Here is a 23204-nt window from a genome sequence, read left to right as displayed (position 1 = left end):
ACACATTCTTGAATGCACCCGCTCACCCATTTACAATTGGGGAGTCACGCACAGGCACAATATGCCCCCCCACACCAGCATACGCAAAGATTGTCCTCTATAACGCATAAATATTGGCAATTTCGTAAATGATAAATAATTCAATCGTATTGCTTTATTATCCTTCCTGCTGCCTCACGTTTGCTTGAAAATGCACCACTTGCCCACTCTTTTTTCAAAATTTTCTCGGGGGAAGAACCCTCCCGAACCACTTGTAGTTTGTGCAGCCTCACGCGCTTCGTGCACTCTCCGTAGTGCAGTATGACAATAATTTTACGCCTCACTACTTTCAGATGTCACCAGCCGCCACCGCAGTTAGGCGTCCCTTGTGTTTGGTTAAGGAGGGATGGGAGTTACCTCTCAAACCCCCCAAACAAGACATAGTGGACTATGTACTTGATCTCCGCTTCAGGATGGCTGAATACATTATGAAGGAAAGCAAAAAACTAACGGCCAGTGTTAGACCTGGCACCATTGGCGTGGGTCTCCCTTCCATTTTTGTTGTTGCCTCATGTATTTTTGCTGATGTTAGATGCTTTGGGCACTGTGCCACTGCTATTCAGTGCCACAGTGCAAGTGCTCCCTATTGTAAATTGATGTACAGTGGTTTCATTTTTGGCTATTTAGTTTACTTGTCAGACCCTAGTCTAGTGCACTGAGTGTGCCCAGGGCGTTTAAATCCAAATGCTGCTGGTGGGCTTGCAGCACTGGTTGTGCCACAGACAGAAGCAGCCTTGTAAAATGTGTCAAAGGTCTGCCATTGCAGAGCCTGCGTGCAGTCAGGTACTGTCATGCTGACTGAGCAAGTGCACCCACTTGCCAGTCCCTAAACCTTCCCTTTTCTTCATATCAGTCACCCCTATGGTAGGCCTAAAGACAGGGAGCATTGTAAGTAGAAGGTAGGACAAGCCCTGATGTGTGTGGCATGTCCTAATAGTGAATTACAGCCATTTTAGTTTTTCACTATTGCAAGGCTACCTGTTCTCCACAGGCCAGAATGGGCTGTTAGAGTTATTACATTTTATAATCCTCACTGTCTCAGAGAACATGGTAGAAATTTGAGTTTAGTATGCCGGAACTCAGAATAATAAAATACATCTTTTAGTAACGTTTATTTTAATATTCTGTGTTTGCAAATACCACTTTTAGAAAGTAGGTATTTGCTTGTCTAACCATTCAAACCTGCCTCTGCTAGGTTATGTATTCCTATGTCTGGTTTTATGAGTGACAGGGCTGGGGAATTCCAGGAGACAGGCTGAGTCACCCGGTGGTGAATAGAGAGATCTGCATCTAGATGGGAGGGAAGAGTTGCACCTGAACCTTGAATAGGGCTGCGCCTGCCTTCCACAATGCTGGCTCCACCTCCTGGGGAGCGGCTGATGTCTCTGCCCTGAACACTGAAAGAAGAGAAGGAGTCTTGTAAACAAAGTGCTCCAGGACTGTACTTGCCTTCCACAATGCTGGCTCCACCTCCTGTGTGGCGTCTGATGTGCATGCCCTGCACTGTGAAAGGAAAGGAGAAGTCTGGTAAACAGAGTGCTTCAGAACTGGTTTGGACTGGGCAAAGGCCCCTCTCCCCTCAGAGAACAAAGGATTTTGGGACCCTGATCCCATGAAATTAGATCACTTTGGACTACAAGAAGAAACCTTTACTGAGGAGAGGAACCTAAAGAAACTGAGGAGAGACTATTCCCAAGCTGAAGTGCTGCTTGGGGGATTCGCCTGCAGTGGTTGCCTTACTGCCAAAGGAAGAAGAAAGGAACTTTGTGTACTTTGCTTTCAACTTGTGAAGGATCTCCAAGGGCTTGGAAAAGAGCTTGCCTCCAGCTGAAGTCTCAGGGACAACAGACTTCACCCCCCAGCTCCCCAGAGTTCTTTTGGAAGTGCCTGCTGCTGTTTTGGGCCTTCTGAGGAACTGCCTGCCGCAAGGAGCTGGAAGCGCGACTCAACGAAAAGGAGAGTGTTGCCGTCGCTGTGCCTGCCGTCGCAACTCTGAAGGAGGGTGTCGCCGCTGGACCTGTCGAACTGCACCGCATCAGAGAGAAGCGTGACGCAATGAAGAGGAAGCGTGTCGCCGTTGCTGTGCCTGCCGCCCCAACTCCGAAGGAGGGTGTCACCGCTGGAACTGTCGCATTGCACCGCATCGACCAAGAGCACCTCGCATCCCCGAGAAGCGCGCCGCCGGCGGAGCAGCTGCCGTCGCATCTTGGATGTCGCCGCTGTAGTTGTCGCATCGAGCGGAAGCTTAACGCATCGTGGGAGAAGAGCGTCGCCACTGGAGCTGTTGTCGTCGCATCGTAAGGGTGTCGTCGCTACAGACCACGCATCGAACCGAGAACTTCTCGCAATGCCCGAGAAGCGTGCCGCATCTGGAAGATCTTCGCGTCTTTATTTCTTTGTATCTGAACTTTGCTGCATTTCCCATTACTGCGACATTGCTTGTCGTGGAAGCGCAACGCAACTTAAGGTACCTTGACCCAGAGTGTCGCATCTAAGAACTGAACTGAACTAAGCCTAAATCTACCATCTTAAAGTAATCATAGTGTGTATTTTTGTTGTTTATGGTCTTGTGGTAACTCTATATAAAGTCTACTTATTTTTTATATAAAACCTGTGTGGGGTCCATTTGTAGTGTTGTCACTGGGTTACTGTATATGGTCACAACTGCTTAACTTACAACACCTCTGAAGTAAAGCCCTTCTGCTCGTGCCAAGCTACCAAGGGGGTGAGCAGGGGTTATTTTAGGAATGTAATCCCCTTATCCTGACTAGATGAGAGGATCCCTATTTGTCACAATTGCCTACCTGTGCCAGCTAGAGACCCCCAAATCTAACAGCCAGTCAAAGATTGCAAAAAGCTTGGCATGACCAAAAGGCTGTCCTGACTGTTTACAAGCCAGGTCGGAAAGTATGGGTGTTGGAGCCAGTGTCCCCAGCATCTCTCAAAGATAAATGGAGTGGAGCCCACACTATCATTGAGCAAAAAGGTGAGGTCACTTATCTGGTAGACCTTGGCACTCCAAGGAGCTCCTAAAGGGTGCTCCATGTGAACAGGCGCAAACCTTTTGCGGACAGGGCTGACATCGGCTTACTCATGGCAACTGATGAGGGACAGGAGGAAGAGAGTAACCCTCTCACTGATCTCTCACAAAACACTGATGATGGGTCAGTTGATGGTGTAGCCTTGGTAGGCAGCCTCAATTACCAACAGCAAATTGATTGCAAGAAGGTCCTCAATCAATACAGGCATATGTTCTCTCTGACTCCTAGCCAAACCACCTGATGTACCCAGGAAGTGGACACAGGAGAGAGTCTGCCTGTTAAAAAAAATATTTACAGGCAGCCTGACCATGTCTGAGATTGCATCAGGACAGAGGTCCAAAAGATGCTAGAGTTGGGAGTAATTGAGCCCTCTTAGCCCTTGGGCTAGTCCAGTGGTCTTGGTACCAAAACCTCACACCCAGGGTGGTAAGAGAGAGAGGATGTTTTGTGTTGACTACAGGGGACTCAATGCAGTCACTAGAACTGATGCTCATCCAATTCCAAGCGCAGATGAGCTCATTGACTGCTTGGCCTCAGCCAAATTCTTAAGCACATTTGACCTTACTGCTGGCTATTGGCAAATCAGACTAGCTGAGGATACCAAACTGAAAACAGCATTCTCAACCCCTAGTGGGCATTATCAATTTATTGTGATGCCATTTGGTTTGAAGAATGCACCTGCCGCATTCCAAAGGCTGGTGAATAAAGACCTCACAAGTCTGGAAGCCTATGGTGCACAATATCTTGATGATATAGCTGTCTTTAGCTCCACCTGGAAGGATCACCTGGTCCATCTGAAAAATGTTTTAGAGGCTCTGGAGAAAGCAGGCCTCACTATTAAGGCTAATACGTGCCAGATAGGGCAGAGCAAGGTTGTGTACCTGGGCCATCTTGTGGGTGGAGGTCAGGTTCAACCACTTCAGAGCAAAATCCAGACCATAAATGAACTGGGTTGCTCTAACTGCCCAGACTCAGGTCAGAGCTTTCTTGGGCCTAGCTGGGTATTACAAGATATCTGTAAAAGGATAGGGGTCCATAGTAACTCTCTTGAATGTCCTCACCTCCAGAAAAATGCCCAAGAAAGTTCAGTGGACAGTTTGCTGTCAGAAGGCATTTGATGATCTCAAGCAGGCCATGTGCACTGCTTCCATTCTGCAGAGTCTTGACTACTCCAAGCAATTTATTGTCACAACAGATGCATCTGAGTTGGGGGTAGGAGCTGTGTTGTCACAACTTAATGCAGAGAGTCAGATTGAACCAGTAGCTTTTATTAGCAGAAGTTTGACCCCCAGAGAGAAACGTTGGTCAGTTATAGAGAGGGAAGCCTTTGCTGTGGTCTGGGACCTGAAGAGGCTGAGGCCATACTTGTTTGGCACTCACTTCATTGTTCAGACAGACCATAAGCCCCTCTTATGGCTAAAACAGATGAAGGATGACAACCCCAAACTTTTGATGTGGTCCATTCCCTACAGGGGGTGGACTATACAGTAGAACATAGACCTGGGAGTACCCATGCCAATGCAGATGGACTCTCCAGATATTTCCACTTAGAAAATCAAAACTCAACTGGTCAAGGTTCGACTGATTTCCTTACACTGGGGGGAGGGGGGTTGAATAGGAAAGTAGGATCTGCTTCCTATGGTTACCCTCACTTTTTGCCTGATGTGATGCTGTTTTTGCCTAGTCTGACTGGGATCCTGCTAATCAGGACCACAGTCTATCTGCTTTCTCCTAAAAACTGTTGTATATGTACTTAGGTACATCTCTGATTAGATACTGCAGTACCCCTGTCAGTCCCTAGTATATGGTACCCATATACCCAGGGCATAGGTACCCCGGAGGTCTCCCATGGGCTGCAGCAGGTATTATGCCATCCATGAGAGATCATTCAAATTGGAACTACAGGCCTGCCATTGCAGACTGTGTAAGTTGGTGCCTGCACCACTTACGAAAGATATAGGCTTACTATATCTAAGTGTCACTGCACTTAAAACATATGTCACCCCTATAGCATGCCTTTACAATCCTGAGGGCAGGGTGCTTGGTTCTAAGAGAGTGGGTGCCCCTGCATGAGCAGGACACCCCTGCAGCCTATGGAGTCCATTCTCCCGGGTTGTCAGTGAAGCAACCATATACTAACATAAAGGGGCATTACGTGACCGCACAATGACCATCTCGAAAACGGCTGCAACGAACCCTATAATGTTTGGTGTCAAGCTCGAGCAGGGAAAGGCAGGACAATAGGCATCCTGTCACAGGGAGGTGTGGCCACCTCCCAGACAAGATTTAGTGTATTAGGGCTGGGTGGGTGCGCTTGCCAGCTCCTGCAAGTCTGAACGAGGGGCACATTTGGTGTCCCTATGCTTAGTCCAGTTCAAACCAGTCCTGGGAACCGTTGGCTCCCGCTCTGGCAAGAAACTGGACAAAGGGCATTGGAGTAACCTCCCCCTGTCATGACCCTCCCCTGGGAGGGTCCCCAGAACCCCTGAATCTTCCCAACCCTTTTCTGAGGGTACGTATGGGCTTACCTGGGTGTAGGTCCCTAGATTCATCGTGGACAAGATTCAGAACTGATACCACTGCACTTCGACTGTCTGGGCATTTTGGACTTCGCTGGACTTCATTTGGGCCTGACTTATTCTCCCTCTCAGTGCCTTGTGTATATCTCTGTGTGGAAGATACTGGAACGTACCAGAAAGTATTATATAATAAATACATATTTTTATAAATACCTTGGGTGGTTCCCTTTCATTTAATATATACTATAAGATTGCATTCTGGTAAAACAAGCTGCTTTATACTCCTTCAAGACTAAGCCTGAAGGCTGCTCCCCACAGTTACCACTTGGAAAGCTTTCTAAGGTTGTCTGAGACCTCTTAAATCACCATAAGGGTTGTCTGGACTGGTGAAAGTTGCCCCCTTACATTAGTGGACATCATATACCAGGCCAACCTCTCACAAAGCAGAAAAGAAGAAGAAGAAAAAGAAGAAGAAGAAGAAAAAGAAGAAGAAATGTACAGTGTATATAAATTGTTGCAAATATTCTTTTGAAAGTGGACCGGAAAGGGAATCAGAAGTGAAAGAGGAACCACCTTGAAAGTTTTGAAAGACTGCAAAGATTAAGTTAAAAGTGGGAATTTTTGATTAATGTAAGAAGAAATAAAGTTTTGAGAGCATGAACTGAAATTAACTTTTGACAAAAAGTTAATTTTAAATGTTGTTTGTATTGTTGTTTTCATAGAACTGAGAAGAAAAGAAGAAACATATAATTGCTTAAAAGAAATGTTGATTTAGATTTTTGGGAGCCTCACAATAATTTAGTTTTAGTTTAAGTAGAAAATGGAGTTCGCCTGATGCTGTAAAGGTATTAATGCTATTGTCTTATTAATGATACTAATAGTTTTAGTTAGTTTGTTATTGCGGCTGCTCTGTTAAGTGGGATACGTCTCCACAAGAGTTGAATTAACTCAGTACTGACATGTAGGGAAAGTTAAGCTAGTGGATTATAAGATAACATTTACGCAAAATAATTAAAGAATATTCTGAAGTAATTAAACTTAAAAAAAATGTATATGTACTTTTCGTCCTTCTGCGAGCGAGGGTTCCACTTCTTCACAACTTTCCATTTCATACAGTTTCTCTTGTACAGTGTTTGTGAGTATATTTAATAATAATGATATTTTGTCTCCCTACTTGTCTGTTTTCAATGTGTTATTGGAAGATTGTTATCTTAAATTCAGACAGAAAATAATGTGTTTCCTGTTGTATTTACTTTTAAAAGCGGGAAAACACTGAAAATGGTGCTTCTTGTGAGAAACTATCCATGCTGTCTATCATGAATTCCTGGCAACAACTGAGCAGATAAACCGTATGGGGCATTAAAAACAGGATGAGATTCCCTTAAATACAGGCATATGTTAACCTATATTTGTAGTATAATGCTAATATGTACCTGTGAATGTAGTGTTTTGTTATATGTGGCTGCTTCAATTGCCAAAACATGATTGGCATCCACGTATGAGTGCACGCCCAAGAGTTAAATAAATGCGGAAACATATACCATTTTACGGCTCCATTTATACTCAAGACACAAAATAAATATGAACAAATACCAATAAGATGGTCCAAAAATAAATATGGATAAATACAGATAGAAATGTTTAAAACAATAACATAAAACCGGGAACCTTGATTATAATGATTTGTGCAATTGTTGTGTTTCTCATACTAAAATTCTCTGGGCGTCTGATTAAAAACAATGGGTATAAAAACAAGAGGAGATCTTCAGCATGGAAACATGACAAGGATTATGAGATGGAGAATATTAAAGATAGTGTCTACAACCAGCAAAAGAAACTGGAGAATTCCAGAAAGAGTCATGCAGAGTGAATAGATTCCTGATTAATAAAGATTTATTAATTATTTTAGTGATTATAAAATAATATTAGGGGGGATTTGTGGAAATGGTGTTTCCGGTTATTATTTTTGTGCATTAATAATAAAGTGTACTATACATTTCCACACATGATTTTATATATACAGACTGAGTTAACATAATTACAATTGCAACACATTTCTTAGGATGTATAGAAATGAAGGGAACAATGTGTTTTAGTTAGGTGCAAATCTCCATTTTTGAACAAGATGAAAGCTATCTCGGTCATTCATCCATGCTCCTCCCCTCGACCAACCTCCCATGCACATCCTCTTCCCACACAACTCGTAGAACACAGACAAAATTAAGTCATAATAGTTTATTTCCACGGCTGTTGTTGATCTGCTCACTCTGAGTCTTTCATAGTGTGGATGTAATATAGGTACATGTTGCTATGTTTTCCATTCTTACACTAGTCCTATTCATTCAGAAAAAGTCTTACTGTTAAATGTTTCATATTTGCTTGAACATCTCTGGATGACATTAGCATAGAGGATGTTAAATGATTATTAGAAAAAATCGGATATTGCTTATATGTTACGGTAATGTTGTTTATTTTTCTTGTGTTCTGATTTGCTAAAGAAATTATACTTTTGCTCACACAATGATGAATCTCCAGTATTGCTATTTTTATATGCAATAATTGTGCATTACAACCCCTTCATTCGGAGGATGAGCCAGAATTTTAGAGAAGACGTTCTTGTTCTTCTAGGGTTGATGTCCGCTTTCTTAACGATTTTGCTGCACATTGCTGTTACTTAGAAGTTAGAATATTTGTTTTTTTTACATATTCTGTATAACTTTGCATCTGAGAGCCTTAATGGCACACATTTATTCTGTAGCTCTCATTTTAATATATTTTTTGTAATGAAATCCTTTAATTTTTTGTTGATCTAGAACTCAGTTTTTGAGTGAGGTTCATTTACTTTATGTGCAGTATTACTCTGCTAATTTGATGTTCGGAGAGGTGCCTTAAAGTGGGGACACATTGTCTCATGAAACTGTGGTTTAACATGCTCTCCGAAACCGTACACAGTGGAAGAACAAAATGAGGTAAATTTTGGGGAATGTAAATTTTAGAGACTGGTTTTGCTCCCAAACCAGCATGGCAAACCAGATGACAAGTCAGTGACTGGCAAACCAGATGACCGGTCGGTGGCTGGCCGACCAGATAATCTGTGGGCTAGCCAGTGCAGCTAACTCTGACTTGTGTTTAAACCCAAGTTCTTTAAGCCCCCACTTCTTGAGGATTTAATGGTTAAGGAAAAATGTCTTCCCAGATAGGCCCTAGGAGACAGGGGGGTTGTCTGGGAGCTTAACACTCTCCAGGCTCGGGAACCAGGAAGGTGGTAGCCACCGACCCGGGGCACACTTAGCTGAAGCACTGGTGAGGACTCTCATATTCCTCTGGGGTGTGGAGCAGGGACGAGATCCCCATGAAAGGCCAGGAACCACACAAATCCCAGGGTAGGGTGACGTCTGACCGAGGAGAAGCCTCAGGCTCATGCAGGCTGAACAGTTCCAGTAATCCCCAATGAGAGGTGGGTAAAGCTATGGCTTTCACTTGGGAGGCCTGGTCACCTCAGGCCAGGGCTCAAGGCATCCGGCGCGGTAACCTTCTCTACCCAGGGCAGGGTGGCATCAGATCGAGGAGGAATTTGGATATCCTCCGGGCTGAACAGATCCTATAATCCCTTGTGAGAGTCAGACAAAGCCATTACTTTTGCCTGGGAGAGCTGCTCCCAGCAGGCCAGAGGTAGCAGCCAGAATAGCTTCTCTGGGCAGGGTCGCGCCCCACCCACAAGGGTTTGCCAGGTTTCAAGATGTCGACCAGTTTGCTTGTCAGCGTTGTGCTGGCAAAAATGACACGAGTGACGTTTCATTCTCAAGGCCAATCCAGCTAATGGACAAGTATGTGTGTGTCATCTCAGTGGACCATTTCACCTGCTAATTTGAATTATGCCCAGGCCTATTATTAATGGATGGCCTGATGGTTATGATTAGGGAAAAGAATATTAACTTGAATGTTTTAATGTATTTTGACTTTGATGAATGTCCTTGTATTTTAATTTAATTAAAATTGATTAAATATAATTTAATTTAAGCATTTCAACATTTATCATAGTGGTAATATCAGCATTAGCAATAGGATTATGGTAAGGAGACATTTTTTAATTTCATTTTAAATATGACTATTGTAACCAATATTAAAATAACCAAAGATGTATTACTAAAAAGGAAATGGTAATAGTTAGGCAATAGTGGCGAAGTACAAGTAAAAATGAGGAGATAGTATTTTGGTGATGGAATTCTCATTTTAGAAATAGACTGACAGTATAATAGAAGATAACGTTAAAGCATGGAGGTACTCCCAGAGTCAGTAACAGAATGATAGGGGCATGCATCATATCTGATACAGTTCTCCTCATCCTACATTTCCTCAGTTTTTCTATTGTTATGGGGCTGAGGTAAGGTTGGACTGAGACATAAAATAGGCCGGAGGACCAAATTTAAAGTGGCTCCCATTAGCACTTGAGGTAGCCTAAAAAGTAGCCCACATTTGCAAATTAGGGCACTTTGAACTTGTAGAGACAAGCTGTATAGGTGTTATGCAAGGTATATGAGACTACATGTAATTGTGCTTACTGCAGACAATGTTTGTGGTAATATCAAAGAAATCAACAGTTAAACAACAGCCCACCAGACCATATAACAGGCCCACAAACAGCCAAAAAATAGCCCGTGCACTGACCTGTCAGTTCAGCCCTTCGGGCACTGCCATGTTGCCCTATAGGCCAACCCGACCATAGGCTTAGGGTCTGTTTTCTCACTACTGCCCCTTACTACTTATCCACAACCTCTATCTATTCCTCCCTTATTCCTAGATACTGGTTTTCATTGTGCTTTTGTCCTGGTCCCTTCTGATGTTCCTACCATTTTAATCTCATTACACTGGTTAGATATAGGGCCTGATTTAGATCTTAGCAGACGGGTTACTCCATCACAACGGTGACAGATACTCTGTCTGCTGAAATATAGATCCCATTATATCCTATGGGATATACTGCTTTTGATAGGGTTGATAGACCCACTCTACTAAAACTGACGAAACGATTCCGAAGATGAACGATTACCCGCTGCGCGTCCTGGAATTCTTTTAATTTATTACAGTTACATGATTATTAGAGTTATACTGTTGTTTTTAGAAAGAGCATTAGACTCATTTTAGGAATTGCACTGTTAAAGTTTATTTGTGAGCGCTGCTCTTCATTTGACGCTGTTTTTAGACTGCCCACTGTACTTATTTTAGGAAGTGTCTTTTTTAAGACTCGCCTGAGAACGCTGCACGTGTACTTGACACTTTTGAGCTAACAGCCTGCATCGTATTTAGTTGTTAGCGCCACCAAGGTGTGCTGGTGTACTCCGTCTGTAAGAGCGGGTCACCGGAAGTCACGCCATCTTGGTTAGCGCTCTAGTGGTCAGCCGCACTCCTCACTATTTAAGGAGATGCGATGCAGGTGCCAAAGGCAAGCCCGTCTGTGCCCGTCCGCGCACCGGGTCGCTCTCAGCGCCAGCCACACTGCATCTTTTTCCCCCGTCTCACCTACACCAGGGATTAACTCATTACTATCGGCACTAAGAGGCATACGATCATTGATAGCAGGGGACAGACCTGGGGTAAGGACATAAGATCCCTTGTCAAACACCACTCAGAAATCTATTCACTGGTAGAAGATCAGAATGTGGATATTCTGTTTCTTACAGAAACATGGACACGACCGGACAGGGAAGTTGAACTAGGCCTAGCCTGCCCTCCTGGCTTCAAAATATTTCACAAACCAAGGGTAGCTGGGAGAGGTGGAGGGGTAGGAATTATATACAACGAAACCTGGATTGTGGCCCCAATGGTTGTAGAGGAAGTACAGGGTTTTGAGCTATTTGAGTTCTCACTTACAGAAAACAGTGGCCATTTATAATCTGGAATACTCTGTTATAGACCACCTGGAGGAGCTGCTCCTCACTATTACGAACTGATTGACGTGATATATATAATCTCTCACACACTCATGCCAGATTAATGATTCTTGGTGACTTTAATCTAACGGAGAACGGTAACCATGAGACTGCTCCTAAAGAACTGCGCCAAGAACACTTACTTACAGCAGTTGGTATCACGTCCCACCCATCAGGTAGGTCATGCGCTGGACTTAATTTTTGCTAATGACATAGACGTCGCTGTGGAGGAGATACTCCCACTATGTTGGACAGATCATTTCTTGGTTCTTTTTTCACTAAGGCTAGACACCACAAATAAACAAACCCCTAACCCAGTCCATACTTGTATGGTAAGGGAGTGGTCTAAGTTATTAAAAATGAAAGAGCTCCCACGACTCATTAATGGCAGTAACTTTGATAGCATTAAAGTGGTGGACGAGAACTATATGAATCTGAGCGACCAGATTACCAACACATTAGGTGGGCCCTGCTGAAAAAATAAGGCCGTCTGCTCCCTGGTATAACGAGGAGTTGAGGCTGTTAAAGACCAAATGTAAACAGGCGGAAAGGAAATGGAGAAGAAAATACTAGGAGATAGATAAAGCTGTGCTGAAAAAACTGCTACATGTCTACAAAGAAATGGTGGGTAAGGCCAAAGCTAAATATCTTGAGGAAAGTATCCTGGATGCGTCCAATAAGTCGAAAACCTTATTCAGCATAGTAAATGATATGTCCAACTCTGACTGTGCAAAGAATAAGATTCCGGCCTCACAAGAGCTGTGCGATGATTTGGCAGTATTTTTTTGAAGAAAAAATCAATACAGTTCTAATTGGCCTAAATACTCCTAGCAAAGGAGAGGATAATAAGGTTGATACACATGAATCTGAAGAAACTGCAAGCAAAATCACAATGACTCTGGAGATCCTTCAGGCCCCTTCACAAGAGGAGTTTAATATAACTGCAGCTGGTATCTCCTCAGGTTTTCCCTTGGACCCACTCCCACATAAGTTGTGGAAAGTGTTCTGAATGGAGCTCTTCCCGTATCTATACCTAATATTCTGCCTGTCTCTAACTTACGGCACAGTCCCAAAGTGCTGGAAAAAGGTAGTTTTGACCCCACTTTAAAAAAAAAAAAGCTACATTGGACCTTTTGTGTCCATCTAATTATAGACCCATCTCCCTGTTCCCCTATCTGATAAAGATCCTGGAAAGAGTAGTGAGTAAGGCCATCTCGAAATTTGCGGAAGAAAACAATCTTCTAGATGAAGTTCAATTTGGGTTCCGCCGGGGACATGGTACCGAAACTGCTCAGGTGACAGTCCGTGATGACCTTCGAATGCGGGCCGAAAATGGCCAAATGGCCTTTTTAGTGCTATTAGATATGTCAGTCGTATTCGACATGGTCCATAATAAGATCCTGATTAAAAGACTCGAGAAAAATGGTATTAGAGATGAGGCGTTGGACTGGCTGCAGTCCTACCTCTTAGACAGGCAGCAGGCTGTAACCCTGACACCATTTCTTTCTCAGAATAGCCCTGTAAAACATGGGGTTCCACAGGGCTCAGCTATTAGCCCAATCCTTTTTAACTTTTATTGCGCCCACTTATCTCATTTATAAAAACCTTTGGCATTGAAGTTATAAATTACGCTGACGATACCCAATTTATCTTCTCTTTTGAGAGCAATAAGGCAATTCCTTTGAGAAAAAAAATCATTGCTGTATGCGGAAAACAGCAGTCTGGCTCAGAGTGTATTCTCTGCAGTTTAATGGCGATAAGACGGAAATACTTTATTGTGCCGCAAGTAAAATGCCCCGCCCTCTATCTTTGGATTTTTGGCCAGCCTCTATAAACAATCCCCCACTGCCAGTTAAGACAACTCGTAACTTGGGAGTACTACTAGATAGTAACCTACAACTGGACTCCCAAGTGAATAAAACAGTGAGCACCGGCCTATGTCTGCTCCGAGCTCTTTGAAAAATTCTCCCTTTTTTACCAGCGCAGCTAGACCCCAAGTGGTAAGGAGTATCATTATGAGCAGACTGGACTATTGCAATGCGGTATTATTGGGAACTCCCTGTTAAAAAAGCTGCAAATCATTCAAGTAATCGCAGCTAAGCTTGCATTAAATAGACAACCCAGAGCATCTGCCTTGCTTGCCTTAAAAGATCTCCACTGGTTACCTATGGCATTACCTATGGCATAGAGAGTCCAGTTTAAGGCACTCTATACTGTCTACAGGGCAGCTCATAAAGTGGGGTCTAAGCCTTTACAGGCTTTCTAGCTAGGGAATTCCTCTGGTATTCCCCAGCTAGAAACCTTTGTTCCTCCTCAGCTAATCTGCTTTGTACCCCACATTTCAATAAAGCTTGATTAGGAGGTACATTGTTCAGTCGTGTAGCATCCAGACTCTGGAACTCATTACCTATCGAGGTTAGACAAATTAATACTCTGCTGAGGCTTCGGAAGGAAGTGAACACCAGACTCTTCCCAAGCAACTACTTTTCGAGTCCCTCTGACCAGACCTTCAGTTACGAACAGTGTCCCTTAGTGGTAATCCCAGCGCCAGGATACCCGTTGGGTGGCAGCCGTGCTATAGAAATGTTACTTACAATTACAATTACTGATTGTTGCACTTCATTCATCCACGTGGTGTAGAGTACTAATGGGGGAGACAAGGGACTGAGTTCTTAAAGTTTATCTCAATATGGCCTGAAGCAGGGATGCACATTAGCCCCACTTCAGTTTTCCTTATTCCTAAGTGATCTCCCAGCCTGTTTTAATTAAATGAATAACTGTCCACCTAAAATTGCACTTGGTCATGTTTTAATGTACGTAGATGATGTGGTCATTTTTTACCTTACTCCCAAAGGCCTCTGGCACAATTTGGAGGTGCTTTTTGAATATATAGAGGTATATTTCTTTAAAAAAATATTACCAAAACAAAGGTGGTACCTTTCAGAGGGAAGAGCCGGTACCGTCCCTTTCACTGGAAGCTGGTTGGTAGGACCGTGGAGGTGGCCACAGCATATGTTTCAGCAGCAGCATGGACCACAAGTGAGCAGTGCAATAGGAATTATTCCCAGGACGAGCAGAAACCCGACTGATCGAATAATAACTAAACCTCAACCTTACTTACAGTGGCAAAACATGTACCTATGATGGAATACGTGATTTCAAGGAACTGTGATGTATTCAATATTTGTGATGAGCCTTGAGAAAGCCCTTGGCAATATGGCCTGAAGAGGGCGAAACACATGTTGGCTGTTACAAACTAACACCTTCATGCTGATATAAAGAAAATGTTTGAAGACAACGGTGCTTCAAATTAAACAGCAATATCCCAAACCAAACTTGTGACAACGTGCATTATTTAACACTACGGTGAGAAGCTAACACAAATTAAAGAAACTGACAATGAATACAGCAGCTGGACGTACTCAACTCTCTACATAATCTACAATAAAAGGGGAAAGGAAGGTTGACCCCTGAACTACGTCATACTGCATCCAATTAAATAAGAGGCACTAGTCAACCGACGAGTGAGTTCTTGGACCTTTTCAACATTAATATATATATATTTAAGAAAGGTATTTTCACAACCCTTAGAAAGCGCCTCACAATTTACTCATTTAGGGGGCAAGGCATCAGGCGCTCTAAAAAACAATTTGTAGTTCCCGGGTAGGAGACATTTTGGATTCCTCTTAGATATTTATCAGTCAAAGATACCTCCTATTCTTTCCAATGCACTTGAATATATCCCAATAAGCAGGTGGTATGTTTTAAATTTATTCGAATGGAGGATTCTTCAGAAGATAGTATCCCTGAGTCAAGCTATCCCTGTTCAGGAATTATGTTTAGAGCACAGTTCTTCAAACGGTGGGGCGCGCCCCCCTGGGGGGGCGTGGATGGGTTCCCAGGGGGGCACAAAGGCCTCTTCAAGCACATGTAAATGAAGATGCCTGGAAGTGCAGCAATGTTTATCTGCTGTATTTCCAGGCTGTCTTCATTTACTCCGAAGCCCTCGGAGTTGCCGTGGGGCCAGAGGTCAGTGGGGGCTCGGCAGGCAGTGCCTGGAGTCTTATTAAGACTCCAGCAAAACCGAGTATTTCACAGGACATTAAAGACCATTTAAATACCTTCAGGAACTGGTTACCAAAGCTTAGTTTTTTTTTCTTTTTCCTGGGCCCCGACTCTGCCTATTCCTTACAATTGTATTATAAATTTACTGCTGTAGGGAGGAAATGCATTTCATGAAAAGGAGTACAAAAAAGTGTTGCCAAAAGAAAAAATGCCAGCCTTGTATGTTTAAAGAGCCTGCAAAGACCCTGCTTTGACACTAAATATGGTCTTAAATAAAAAAGTATGTATTAATTTGTAAAGTGACTTTCTGTCTGTTCCTTTCATTTTCAGACATGAATCATTCAGGCAGCCCTAGAACACATTTAAAAGTGCTTTATATTTGCTTTTAAAAGAGCGCACAGATAAGTGCTGAAAATAGGGCTTCAGGTGAATGTTTATTTTTGTAATGTCTGCAACATCAAAATAATGAGCTGGCAACCCTAATCAGAAGACTGGAAGTTTGTTGCGGATCATCACATTATTTATTTCACCCTCGATTCCCTGATTAATTCCATAATAGCAATAGTTTAACTTATATCTGAAACCCTATACCACATCAATAACATGCTGATTAACTTCAAGTGTCTGGGAATTCACCCTGCATTCAGACAACTCAGTGCTCATTCTCACCCGTCATTTTCACACTCACCCTGCGCTCTCAGCACATAGTTAGGGTTTTACCGCATTTGCCACATAATCCATCATCTGCAGCATAATTTGCAGATTTAAAAAAATGCAGCAACACATGTTACCTCGCAGTGGAAGGCCCTTTCTAAAGGTAGACTGGTCACCTTTCTGTTGCTTATTGCTATATGTGGGTGTTAATGTGGTATTTATGAGGGTCAATAAAGGCCAGGACAATGCTAACAAGTGTAAAAATAGCAAAATAGTGCAGTAATGCTATCACAAAATAAGCAGCATAATTCGCCTTTGCTTGCTGCAGAATTGTCAACCATGCTGCATAATTTGGCCTTCTCCAGCCGCATAATTCCAATGGCCCTGTTTATAGTGCTATGAGGTCCCAGACTGTAGCAGAAAGCACTGTGAATATGTAAGTCATTATTTTAAAACAGTATTTACATACTCTAAGCTAGGCTGCTGCAAAATGATGCAGCGATTGAGATAAAACAAGTTCTTACAAAATATACTTTTTAGTAATAAGTAATCAAACTGTATCTAATGCAGACATTTTTGTAAGTGTCTTCACTATTCCAGATCCCAGCTGATAACTCCTTTACATTACATCTTAAAAAGAATAGATCTTTGCCACCATAAAGCTTTAAGCAGATCCACTGGAATTATTCAGCAGAAGAGGACAACATTATGTGGCAGGTTTGACTAAATTATGCGGCAAGAAAAGGTAAAATATGTGGCACAATGCGCTACATTGTGTGGTTAGCATTACTTCATTATTTTGTCATTTTAACTCACGATAACGCTGTCAGGGGAAATATTTCACCTAATTAGTACCAGTTTAACACCCAAATACAGCAGAAAGCAACTACACGATTACCGGTCAATCTTTGCAAAGGGCCTTCTACTGCTCCGGAACATGTTGCAAATGCACTAAACTGATAATTATGTGGAAAAAGCAGCTACTGCAGAAACTCATAATTCCAGTGGCCCTGTCTTTAAGTGACTCAATCAATTAATGGCTGGTAACTTTCTGCACTACCACCACACACTTTCAGGCACAGGCATCTCAAAGTCAGTATTAACCATTCAAGGGTAGTTTTTTTGTGAAAGCCGAGTCCATGGGGTGGCAGGTAGAAGGCCAGCAGGGTTGCATTCAGATGCAGAGCCCTAATCTTCTCGATCCTTGGGGCCTCACAGAAATGGTCTAGGAAAGCAGCAAGGTTGAAAGATATTGTCAAAGAGAAGGCCCAGAATAAGGAGCACTGTATGCAGACTCGTTTTTATGTTTACAAATGGCCAGAGACCGCTTCTTCAGAGAGATACCCCAAAGAAGGTGACAATATGTGTTTTTTTTTTAAAGGGTCAATTATTAGTGAAGCTGGTACCGCTGCCAAGTGTGTAAGTGGCCACTGCTGGTTATCATGTAGGAGCAGATGCAGCAGGACTGGGGGGCAGGAATTTGGGGGGCCCACTGCATCACAAGTATGACTGTCTACCTTTAAAAAAAGGGGCATCAGAGCCTATTGTTCTTTCAAGCATTAGGACAGAGGTGATGATCCATCATGGTGGGGACGAGGTAAAAGAGGCAGAGGAGATAGCCTGCTACTCAGGACTGCAGTTATCATTAGTGCAGCAGGTATTGTTGCATTGGGGTCAAAGAGTATGAGGGGCTCACAACACCCCAATTATAGGGAGTAGTTTGTTTGGGATATCTGTTTTTGTTTGATGCATTTGCTGTTTTATAAGTCTCATATTTGGGGCGGTTCATAAGCTATAGAAAAAGTATTCCTGAAATCATCTCATAAGCCCCGCTCCCTGCACGCAGCTATGTCCCTCCCACTCGCCCAATACTTCCCATAAAGTTTTGGAGGGGGGCCCGACCTCAAAACATTTTGCTTAGGGGGGCTCAGAGTAAAAAAGTTTGAAGACCTCTGGTTTAGAGTTTTCCCTACTCAGTGTCTATTCTAGATCCATGGGCAACGTGATTAGATGGGCATATAACCTTCTTCATGCATCTAAAGGCACTTTAGGAGCTTTCCTGAAGAGGAAACCTTCAAAGAGGAAGTAGGAGTTCACACTTTTGATATTAATCTTGAAACTGCACAAAGTAAATTTCAAGTGTTCAATCGCTCATTTGCAATCAAAATACATTGTCCAGACTGAGCTACTCACAAGACAATGCACACGGTTTCCAGCTGGAAATTTACAAATCGTTTTCTACCAGCCTTTCCTTCAATATGAATCAAGGATACCTGAAGTTTACATTGGACCACAGCACCAGCCTCTTTATAATTATGTTAATATTTTGCATTTTAACTCTAAATAATTTTACAAAGCATTGGTCAGATAAAAGAGACAAGTCTGGACTATGTGATTTATGCAAGGGTTGAACTCAGGATACTAAGCACGTACTGTTTGTCTGCCACTGCAGGTCAGTACTAGAAGTGCAGAAGCAGATTTTATGTATTAAATATAGTGCACTTAAAACCAATGATCTGATTGCCCTAGCACAGTGACTCCCTGATGAATTTGTGTCGCAATTTGTCCACAATTTTTAAATCATTTTGACTAATGTATTAACAGTATATTTATGAGGAGATTGCTCCATTATATGTTTTTTAAATAACTACTTATGACTATATATATTGTTGATCATTACAAGATCTAAATCAATTAAAATTGATAAATAAAAAAAAAAGATAAATCCATCACTGTTGTGACAGAGTAACTTGTCTGCCAAGATCTAAATCAGGCCCATAGTAGATAGACTACCACAGCCCGTTTTTGCTCACATCTTCCCAGTGTTTTTAAATGAATTATCTTTCTAATTTCTAATTACTCGGGAACATTAAGGTTTTTTTCCATGCTAGGCTTGATATTCTGTACTGCGGTTGCTGCATTTTCCTTTAAGAAAACATCATTTTCTTCTTCTGCAATTTCACACTCACTTGATACCTCATGTTTTCCACACTGTGAAGCGAATTGGCTGCTTTTATAGAAAATTCCCAAAAGATAGCTGAATTCTTACTTTATAAATTTCATGGAAAATGTAAGAAAACAACATGACTAATGGTAATCATAAGCATCAGACATTCATTTGTGAGTGGTGGCATGAGTCACCTGGTTCATCAGCAGGCAACAATGACCCAATCTCCGTACCTAGACATTTTAAATTAGATGAGCTTCTTCGTCAAAACCTGGAGGTTCCAGTATCTTATGCAGGCCAGGAAGAAGGGAGCTTCCAAGATAACATTGGTGTAACCTAGCTTCAAGCGGCCATTTGAGCAGAAAGGGGTACACCTCATTAGAGCCAGCAGAGACTACTGAAAATGTGTGTAGAAGTCCTTGTTAATACTATGTGTATCGCCATCTTGAGCCACATAACCCCACTAATGATCACACCTAACTGATATTAATTTTAAACTATCACTAGAAACTTAAGTATATGCATGGGTTTTTCCCCTTGAGAGCATATGACTAATCCCAATAACCAACAACACCACTGGATTAAACACTAACCTTGGGTACCGGAGTAGCACCCTACTCACCGTAAAGTGCTTTAATGCCTCACCAGGGGTAGCAAGCGCTATATAAATGCAATCACTATTACAACATGCCAATGGGTAGCAGGAAATGGACGTTACCTCAGAGGCTTTTCACAACAGTCTGGATGGACCCCTTAGCACAGAACCAGTGTGAGATATTCGGACAAATACAAAATATAAATAAAACGCAACAAGAAATTTATAAAAGTTATTTCACTTTATTTATTTTTTTAATGAAAGAACACTTCTCAATAAAAACAATTAGGTGGCACCAAAAAAAAGAAAGAAAACAAGAGAACTTCTCTCTTTTTCTTAAAAAAAAAAACATCGTCCTTTTTTTCTTTTTTGCCCAGACCCTTGTTCCGTCTGAGAATTTCACCCATAGATCACAGCACCACGACATGAACACGGGTGCCACGTAGACCCGGGGGAGGGCTTTGCCTCGAGGGCATCCGATCGGCTAGTCAGAGGTCGCGCTTCCTCTGTATTCCCTTCCCCCACCCACCTGTTTTCCTGGTAACCTGCACCCCCTTCCCCCATTTTTTAGAGAAGACGTTTAAAACGGTTGGGGGTCTAAGGGTTATGGGGTAAGGGGGACAATGCTGGTGTCATGTGTGGTAGAAACTGGCTTAGAAATCGAGGTTTTCGTAAACAGTTTAAGATGGTCACCGCCACCCCAGGAGCAGAGGTATAAGTAAGTGCTTCTGCCATTTACCAGGGAGGATCTACTCCATGTTTGAAAGGGATAGGTGGGGATTATGCTAGGAGCCCATGTGAGTTATTTGTTGGAAAGTAATGTGCTATGTGGGGATGAGGTTGTCTCTTCACCCCCATCAGATACATTAAAGGCTACCCTCCGCTGCACGGTGTCAGCAAGCATCCAAATGTGAACAGTTTATAAATATCTAAATATATATATATACAGATATGTATATACAGCATATATATTTGACTTAGAATGTTTTTTTCGGGTGAGGAGTGATGGACCCTGGTTTCTTAGACACTGGCCCTCCTGGCCTTCTGCACTCAGACCGAACGGGCCCCCTACAATCGCGCACCCGGCGTGACAGTCCGACAAAAACCCCAAATAGCAAAAACGGGCAAAGAAATGAGTAAAGGAGGAAGTAAGAAAAAACAAGTCTTACATCAATTTGTACAAAGGAAATGCGAAAAAAACATATTTACAAAATAATTCTTTTTCCCCCTCTTGATTCTGCCGAACAGCTTTAGCCTGTGATCTTTTAACCTTTCCACTAGGTGGGTTGCATTTCCTACATTTTGAAAGTATTTTCTAGTTTGCTTTTTGTTTGCACCATTGCCTGGATAAGATTTTGCCATTTACCTCCCAAACTATAGCTCCACCTGCTCAACCCCCATTTGTATAGGATGCCATCTATTTTGGGCAGCTTGGAGTGTTTAGACCAACCTGGGTGTCACCACAGTATCAATCATTCAAGTCCTTGCTTCTTTTGCCCATGGAACACTGCCTGGGTTGCTTGGGTCAATGCACAAACACAGACCAGACTCCCAGATTGTACTTCGCTATCCTGAAAGTTCTGGGTTTGACTAGAAGATGCAGAGAACAGAGATCATTCTGGAAGGTGGACACACAGGTCTTACGTAATCAAAATCCACTTTGTGTGTTGGTGCTCGAACGTTTTTGAGACACTGCTCAGAAGAGAGCGAACAATATGTCACAAGTGCCACACCACGTGTAATGCAAGGGCCTGGATTTGTATTTTCAGGAAGCACTGGGGCAAGATATGGTGAACACATTTGAAACACCTAGGCTATAAATACCAGAGGGGAGGTAGTGCATTCCAACTGAGCTCTGACTCCAACCAAAACAAGAACTCATGAAGTAAAATGTGGAACGTGCTCAGGATTGACGTCAGGACGTTGGTTTATTAAACCATCTTGTTAGAGATGTTCTGAGTGTTTCTCTGCTGGTCCCCTTAGTCTTCAAATCCCACCTCTATACTTCTTCCCTTCACCAACAAACAGTGCTTTAAATGGGCAGGTGCTATCAGGTACTACTTTAATTTGGAAGGGATAGTACACCAGCGCAGCTCATACGCTCCAATGAGTGCCCACACTAATCAGCAGAAAACAGGTACTTGGGACAAGGAGTTACTGCATTTCTAAACTTTCATTTAAAAGCACCGCCAACAAACGTTTCCCATCCAAACCACAAACATTTGATAAATTCCTACTTTGTTCCAGCTTTTTGCTCCCTTGACTGCCCTCCCTGCTCCCCTATGCTTTTCCATATCTGACCACATTTTTTCTGATTCCTTGCACATCCTAGACGCCCACCTTTCTGGCCTGATATGTTGTGCCACGTCTCTCTCATATGGCAGCGCCAGGGTCAAACCCAACTTCAGCCAAAATGTTCAAAAGAACATAAGAGAACTTTTCACTGAAATCTGGCTTGAAAGCCTTCCCCGAGGGAGGGTGTTCACAGTGTGTGTGGTGTTTTGGGAAGGTTACCCTATTGTCTTAGGCTGTGTTCTGCGTCTCCATGGAGACCAGATGTAACCTTGTTAAAATTAGCTAAAAAACGTTCGAGATTTACTTAAAGTTGCAATCAGCCTGGCAGTTCCTGAATATTAGGTCTTCTCCTCGGTAGGTTTAGAATCTCCCTGAATCTGATTTGTTACCCAAAAGCTCCCTGAAGTAGATACAAACTTACATGTAGCCCATATTCACTCGAAATGGGTCATAATGTTACCAAATCTAGTTAAAAAGAGAAGGAATACTGAAAAAATGGATTGAAGGAATTGTGCAATGTAGCTAATCATCATTGCATGTCAATTTCCAAGGCTTGGCAAATTGACCCTCTAAATTGCATGACACTCCTCTGAAATGTGCTCTTAAAAATATGCACTGCGGATCTATGAGACGGTAAAACCCAGGAAGGATTGGTCAGTATGTATGTAACACTTATATAGTGCCAGATATGTGCTGGGAAGCAGCTGAGCTCTCAGGGAAAGAAGGCCAGCGGGAATGGTTTGCTGCCTGTGGCTAGCTAAGGGGTTTATTGAGGTTCTGGAATGAACTCTTAGGGAAAGGAAGCGTTTTTTAATTAAGATTATATTCTGTATTGTGTGTTCTACCGCTCTGGTCTTGGAATGAGTTATCGTCTTTGTAGCAGATGCCATCTGACCACCCTTCATTGTCCTGAGTTGAAATTTCTGTAAAAGTTGGAGAAATCCCAGAAAAATAGCTCCCAAACCTACTTACTTTCCAAATGACTAATAGCCGAATTTGGAATTATTATTACACAGTCCCAACTACTTTATTCCTAGTGTAACTACCTTTATTAGAATGCGAATCAGTGCCACCGTGAATGGTGAACAATTGAGTGTCGTATGTTTAACATCTCTGTAC

This window comes from Lissotriton helveticus, chromosome 1_1, assembly GCF_964261635.1.
Source record: "Lissotriton helveticus chromosome 1_1, aLisHel1.1, whole genome shotgun sequence".
Lineage (NCBI taxonomy): Eukaryota > Metazoa > Chordata > Amphibia > Caudata > Salamandridae > Lissotriton > Lissotriton helveticus.
The sequence above is the reverse complement of the archived record's forward strand: the minus strand, read 5'-3'. Positions refer to the sequence as shown.